At 50.4% G+C, this 7,495-nt stretch overlaps 1 long non-coding RNA gene across 1 annotated transcript; it reads right to left on the bottom strand.

Annotated features, from left to right (window-relative positions):
• Nucleotides 1-537: 537 nt before the first annotated feature.
• LOC109382241 (uncharacterized) lies at nt 538-7,125 on the bottom strand. Its single transcript, XR_002123901.1, has 3 exons — nt 6,927-7,125; nt 4,455-4,550; nt 538-1,377 (listed from the first exon to the last, which is right to left on the bottom strand). It is a non-coding gene; the product is annotated as an uncharacterized LOC109382241 (long non-coding RNA).
• Between the last annotated feature and the right edge of the window lie 370 nt (nt 7,126-7,495).

The raw sequence follows: 7,495 nt of genomic DNA, 5'->3' as shown, positions 1-7,495 counted from the left end.
CGTTTTCAGAAGAAAAGGCAATTCAGACATTGCCTTTCTTTTTCCTGTCCCCTTCCCATCCCTCAGCGCTTTTAGTCAGATACCGATTCATCCGTGCCTACAACACCCTTTGTAATCTAAAATTTAAAAACAGATGAAAAGAAAACAAAGGAATGAAGTTCTAATACATGTTACCATGTTGATGAAGTTCCAAAACATGACGCTCAGTGAAAGAAGCCAGACACAAAAGGCCACATATTGTGTGACTCCGTTCATGTGACATATCCAGCATAGGCAATTCCAGAGAAACAGAAAGCAGATTGGGGGTGGTGAGGGGTGAAGGGGAGGTGGGAACGGGGAGAAACTTCTTCGTGGGTGTGGGGTTTTATATTGGAGTGATGGAAATGTTTTGGAACCAGGCAGAAGTCATGGTCACAGGACACGGTGAATGTAATAAATGCCGCTGAATTAGTCACTTTAAAGCGCTTGATTTTTATCTTACATGATTTTCACCTCAAGAATAAAAAATTAACTCAAGTGTTCAAAAGGAAATTCATGTACTTTGAGAAAAAATGATTTATTTAAGGGAAAATATGAAGTCAGTCATAGCACAGAGGGGAGTGCAGACGTGGAAACCTGTGACAGTGGTACCTAGAAAACACGGCACCGTGTTATCCTGTAAGAGCGCAAGGCATCTCCTTAAAGGGCTGAGTCTGGCAAAGTCTGTGGCTCGCCCTCTTGGTTTTTTTTCCCCTGCAGCCAGCTCAGTGCTTAAGAAATACTTGTTGAGTTCAGCTCAGCCCGGCTCAACCCAGCTTAGTTAATTGAGTTAAGGCGAGCTGAGTCGGACTGAGAGCTCCAGCTGGCGGGCCTGGAGGAGATCCAACTTGAAGATGTTAAAAATCACACGCATTCAGTAAGCTCCTGCAAGGTAGCCTAAGTCATGGGACTGTGCGCCGCTCTTGACCTGACTTCCCCGCATTCTGCTGGCACCTCATGAGCCGTGCCCATTGTGTCCTACAGTACTTCTCTCCTTGGAATCCCGTGTGTGTGTGTGTGTGTGTGTGTGTGTGTGTGTGTGTGTGTGTGTGTGTGTGTTTTTGCTGAAGCCACCAGGCAAGACAGTGTGGGAGAGAAAAAAGAAAACACAGCAGCCTCAGGCTCGGCTGGGAGCCCCTGGGTGGTGGAAGGAAAGGCCCGAAGGAAGCAGAGAACTTTCTGTCTGTCCGTGTGCGGGTGCGGTGAGCACCGACGCCTTCTTTGTCCAAAGCAGCATCATGCGTCTAGCGTAGCGATATAACTCAGAGCTCTTCCTCTAGACACTGATTGCCTGAGTTTGAGGCTGGCTGAGGATCTTGGAGAAATGCATCCATCTCTTGTGCATCTTTGTATCCTCACCTGTAAAACAAGGACAATAATAATACCTGTTGTATTGGGTTATTGGAATGGTTCAGTAAAACAGAATCTATCAAGCACTTAGCACGCCGTTCAGGGAAAACAATGTAAGCACTCAAAAAAGGTTAGCTAGGACGATTGGCAGTGACCGGCGCTGCAGACAGGTGTGTTTGAAGGCCTGGCAGGGCTGGTGCCGCTTTGCAGACTCGGGAGGACAGAGCAGAGCAGTTGTTTGTAAACATCCTGAACAGGAGCACGTGGCTGACTCATGTAAGTTTCCCTGGAGTGGTGATGTCAGCGCCTACTACGAAGAGGGAGTCGCAGGAATCTGGCTGTTTTCCTCCATTCTGGCAGGATCCTGCCTACAGAGAGTCCCCAGCAGCTGCCTGCCCGGGTGCAAGAAACCCCAAGACTTGAAAATTCAAGCTGCTTGAATGTTTCCTCTTTCTGCTCTGCTCTGGGAAGCGGCTCCATGAGTGTTAAGGCCTGCATCCTTGGCTAAGGCGTCAGGGATGAAAGGCAGGGTCTGTGCCCGCAGATCTCAACCCACCTGCCAGGCTGCAAATGGGAAGGGCAGGACATGGGCACCCAGTGGTGTGGTTTCTCAGACTCGCTCTGCCCTATGTGGCTGCGTAGGTGGCCCTGGTCAAGTTCCTGCGTCTTCCTGAGCTATTGTTCTTCATTTATGAATGGGTGAGAGGGCAAGGGTTGCAGATTTTTTAAGCTTTAAAAATACGAGCTGTTTGTTTTTAAAAAAAAGTGTATAAGGGAAGTGAATATACAAACAGACACAAGAATTGCTGCATGGTTAAAATAGGGGCGGGCGGGGGTGGGGGGAGTCCTATAGCCACAGCCTCTGAGTTTCTGTCACCTACCCTTCTTGCTTCTCAGCACTGTCTTCCTCCCTCCAGCAGCTCCAAAGATGCTTATTTTGAAAACTTCCAACTAGAAGAAATTCATGGGGCAAGGGTGTGGCTAGAGTCCCAGGATGGGATGGAGCATGAGGGGGTCCCCAGGGTGGTCTCCAACTGCATGGAGAAGGTGGAGGGCGGATCTGTGTGCAGACCTGCCTGCCCCTGACTGGCAGTGTGACATGGAAGTAAGGACATCAGGCCTTTCTGCCCGCCCAGCATCCATTCCGCCTCCTTCTGCAAACAGGACCCTAATATTTTGGGGGGAACTACTTACTCTCACTCGGTGCATGTGGTTTGGCGAGGCTCCAGCAGTGAGCATGTGACTGGGGCCTGCACAGTAAGATCAACCCACCCTCCTTGCCATAGTCATCGGTGTAGCTGAACCTATCAGAGCCCATCAGACCTACCCCCGGGACCTTCAACCAGGAGAGATTTGACTCTAGGAAGATGTGGAAACATCTGGAAAACAGGTGGAGAGAGCCCATTTAAAAACGAAACCAGTGCAGAGAAAGCAGAGCCAAAGAGGTAGAGAGAGGCAGATTCCTGAAGAGCTACCTGGGGGCCTGGATCCAGCCATGCCTGAAGCTGACGCAGCCTTTGCTTTTCAGTTGAACACTCCAGTCCATTTTGGACCTGGCTCCAGTCCATGTAGGTTAGGAGGTTGTCACTTTGCAACTGAAACCTCATGACTAATCCACAAGGGCAAGTTATTTAACCCCTTTAAGTTTCGGTTTTCTCATCTGCTAAGTGTCCCTAAAAAATCTATAAACCTTACCTTTAAGTGGATCTATAAACACATATATTCTATCGCAGCAGCAGCAGCAGCAGCAGCAGCAAGGCATTAGCAAGAGTGGTTAAGTATTTTGAATATTTATTAGTTCTAGGAAAGCAAAACAAGGGTTGGTTAATAAAGTCCACTTTGTTCTCCAAATGAGGGTGGGGGGAGCAGCAGACAAATACATAAATGTTCGTTACAAATGGGAATGGAGAACGCAGGAGGAGCCATTGCTAACAGGGAAACGCCATGGGGACTGCAGTGAGGCCTCGATTTGGGGTTTTTCAGTGAAACGGGAGACGATGTCTGCAGGGGGCTGAGGTCCCCCCAATTCTACAGGTGAGGCTGAGCCCCAGGGAGATCCCCTCAATCATTTAAGCCCCCAGCCTCTTGAGGTCAGGGAAACTCGAGGGGAATAGTTGAGAGGGATTTGTCTTAGAGCAGAAGGTTCGGAGGCCCAAGCTCTACAGCTGTAGGTGAGCTCCCGACAAGCCATAGCAGCTCGCCTTCATTTTCGGGGCCACATCCTTCCTGGACAGACAGACTGACCCCTCTCTTGTGGCCCCGGGGGGAAGTTCTTGTGGCCTGCTCAGAAACCCTTGAAATTGAAAGCCCCCAACTCCCCTTGTCACAGCCATCGCCCATAAATACCACCAGGGGGGATTTCCCACGGAATTTTTTGCAACCGCTCAAATGTTTCATTTCCCATTGTTTGCCAGCCCCTCTCGGAGCCTCAACTGTCAAAGCAGCAGCAATCACAGGCTGCTTTCCACCCCCCCAGGATCCCACAGCACTTGCTCTCACTTCCCCTCCATGTTGGGAAGCCGGAGTTGGCAGGATATGATCCGCTCGGCCAGGGAATAAGGTCTGTTAGTCGGCTAGTGAAGCAAGTCAGCGGAGGGAATACCCGCTTCACCCAGCCCGCTCTGCTGGGGAGGCACGGCTGCGTGCCATCCCCCCGGTTATCGTTATAATCATGGCAACTAATAATTATATTTCTAGAAAGAAATCCCTCCCACAAATCCAAGGCACTTGACCGAAATATACGACACAGCTGTTAATTATTTTGCTTTTTAAAATATGAGCTCGGATCTTTTTTTTTTTCCCCTGACCCAGCATGTTTTAATGGAGTTCTAAGTTGTATCCCATTCATGCGTGTTTAGAAAAGATCATCTTTATGGATCGATTGAAAACTTCTGTTTTAGGCAGGTATGGCAACTGGGCATTTGGGGAACCCAAATACATATAAAGGTGTAGCTGCCTGTCCACAAGGAACCCGTGGTTTAGGGAAGCGGGGAGATTTCAAGGCAACATGAGGTGCAAGAGTGACTGGGAGTTCTTCAGGGGAATGTAGGTTTGAGGGGTCAGTAGGAGTAGCCAGGCGGACTCACCTGTGATCTGTCACCAGCTGGCACCGTCTGAATATAGGCAGTACGCATAACCCCAGGTACCCAGACAAGGCTGGGCCCATGTCAAATAACCTGATTCTGTGAAGATAAGAAATAGTGAAGATACCGGGAAACATCCCTTCACCAGGACCTACCCTCTGCATGACAGAGATTGCCCTAGTAATGCATTCATTCATATAGCCAATCATCCATTCATCCATTAAAGCCACAAATATTTACTGATTTCTTTAGGAAATGCCAAGTAGAGGCTATGTGCTGGGGCTCCAGAGCTAATCAAAATCAGCCTGGGGCCTTTCCTCCTAGAGTTTCCATCCCAGAGGGGCAGACAGCCTTCAAACAAACACGTACGTCAAATAATAAATATATGAAACGATAAAGAACCATCAAATATACACATGAGAATCTGTCGGCCCCTCATTTACTGGTCTCCCACTTTATGCCAAGGGCTGTGGGGCTACAAATTTGGGTCAATGCCTTGTGCCGCAAAACCCTGAGAACCTCCCGGAACTCCTGACAGAAAGAGGTTGGAGAGCGGTGACCGCTGCACTTTTGTGGCACTTTTTACACCCATGGGCACTCTAGATCCCGCCGGCAGGGCAGAGGCAGGCAGTTTAGGAATTACGTTCTACACTTCTCACGGGAGGCATCTAAGGTTGGAGAGGTGAGGGGACAGGCCTGCCTGAGGTCACACAGCTAGAAAGGCGAGGATGGCTCTGCCTAATTTTACAAGGACAGAAACGGAGGCAGAGCGAGGTAGCCATTTTCCTTTCCCAGAGTCCCACTATGTGTCAGTGTAAAGGAAACAAAAATGCAAAATTCCACCCAGAAGAGAAACGAGATCTCGAGACAGCCAAGTCTCAGCGGAGACTGGGGAGATTTTAACATGGCATGAATCCCAACTCACATCTCTTCTGATGGAGCCTTTCCTCTCTGCCTCCGAATGAGTGGGCCGTCGTCTGTCTGGCCAGAGCGAGATGTGAAGTCGCCAGAACTAACATTTGACAACACAGGTAACCCAGACCTCACAATATTCCTACAAGGGGGTTATTAAAACTCCCATTTTCCAGATGAGGAGGTTGAATCCCTGGCCACACACAAGTAGAGAGCAGCAGAACTAGAATTCTAATGGTCTTTCTGATTCCCGGACCTGTGGAGCTTCTGATACCCAGAGCTGCCTCCCGGTGGGGGCGCGCCTAGGAGTCCTGGCAGCAGGATGCTTGGGGAGGTGGCCTGGGGAGACAGGGCCCAGGGGCTGAGGCTGCAGCCCTGCCCAGGAAGACGCCCCGCCCGCCCAGTTTTTAATAAGGTGGCATCCCTGACAGACACTCTTGTCCTTTTCCTGTGCTGGCCATCGTAGCACAATAAATAAAGCCTTAGAGTAACGTGACCTGAGCCCGGCAGTAAATGATGGCACTGTCAGTTGTACACGACTGTTGAAACAAACACAGACTGTAATCATCGTGCTGTACGGGGAGAAAGACATTTGGCAAATGAGATTCCATTTTCACATTGGTTTGTGCTGAGCATATAAATTTCCTGCGGGCCGGCCAGCGCTCGGGATGTGTAATTGATTGCCTGCATTATAATAAACAAGCCGTGACAGGTGATCATTCATCATATTCCGCTGAACGTTCCAGCACACCAGAAAACGGAGGAAGAGAGGGAACGCGGGAGCGAGGGGAGAGGAGTGGAGTCGCCGGGGGGAGGGGAGGGAGTCGGAAAGACCGAGTATTCCCGACAGACAGAAAGCCGGGGAAGGGGCGGGGGAGAGGAATCCGCAGAGCGGGCTCGGGAAAAGTGAAAGCAATTACTATAATTCTTTTGATTATCTAATTTGTTCTCTCTGGCCTTCGTTAGAAGACCCTACCCCCACCCCACTCCAGCATAGGAGGTCCCCCTCGGGGACTTGGGAAGGCACGGAGAATGCTCCTCCCAAGACTGAGGGAAGGAAGGGGTGAGGCGAGGTGGGGGAGGGGCTGCGTCTAGTTGTAACTGGAGAAGCTACATTCGGGAAAACCTAGGGTGGAGGGTGTGTGTGTGTGTGTGTGTGTGTGTGTGTGTGTGTGTGTGTGTAGAACTCAGCTTCTCTTTTGCACTGATGCCTCTAATCAGATGGATAGAAACCAGTGTCTTTAAATACCAAATATTTAAAGGGTGTTTAAAAAAAAAAGTGAAAAGTTCCTTTTATTGGAGAAAAGGACGGAATCCAAGTTGGCATGGGATCTGGTTCCAGCAGCCTGTCATATGTCGCTCCCCTTCGTCCCGCCGGTCCCCTCCCCAGCCTCTTTCTGCCCTTGGCCCGGGGCTGGGGTCGAACGGGAGCGTCTGGGAAGCACCCTCCTCTCCGGGCGCTTCAGCCTAGACTGACACGAGGCGGAAGCACATTGGCATATGAAGGACAGAAAGACAAATGAAGAGCTCTTCAGCCAGCACACGCATTAAATAAGTACTTACATTATGCAAAAGCCAAGGCCCTCAACAAGGGGGCGGGTGAAGAGCAGGAACAGGGAGGGATTCAACTCAGACGAGTCTCCCCAGTTCTCACCCTGCCAATTTCCAGCCCTCCCATCCCCACTCATCAAATGCCCTCTCATCCCTTCGTGGGTACCAAGTGCTTCGCGCGGATGGGAGCCTCCGACTCGGGGAGCTGGGCGTTGAGGGCGTGGCCCGCGCTAACATCGGGGGCAGGGCCTGGGTGGGGCTTAGCCGGGGGGCGGGGCCCGCGCTGGAGTGGGCGGGGCAAGTACCCACGAAAGACAGTAACGTTACGGGTGACTTTGCTTCTCATCTCACACTGCTCCCTAGAGTCCTCCGCCTTCTTATCATCGCCTTAACAATTGTAATCTATTACCTTCGAGATTATTGTACAGTCACCGCTTTTAGAGAATCTGTTCCAAGGTCCCTTCTAAAATATGTGACCTCAGTCCCAGCGGCATGGGCTGCTTCCTTGGGTGATCTGTGTTGTCTTTGAAAGATTAATAAGTCATTTGGGTCCCTCCATCCCAGGAGATAGCTAGGACAGG

The sequence above is a fragment of the Hipposideros armiger genome, unplaced genomic scaffold, assembly GCF_001890085.2.
Source record: "Hipposideros armiger isolate ML-2016 unplaced genomic scaffold, ASM189008v1 scaffold_62, whole genome shotgun sequence".
Taxonomy (NCBI): domain Eukaryota; kingdom Metazoa; phylum Chordata; class Mammalia; order Chiroptera; family Hipposideridae; genus Hipposideros; species Hipposideros armiger.
The sequence above is the reverse complement of the archived record's forward strand: the minus strand, read 5'-3'. Positions and strand labels throughout refer to the sequence as shown.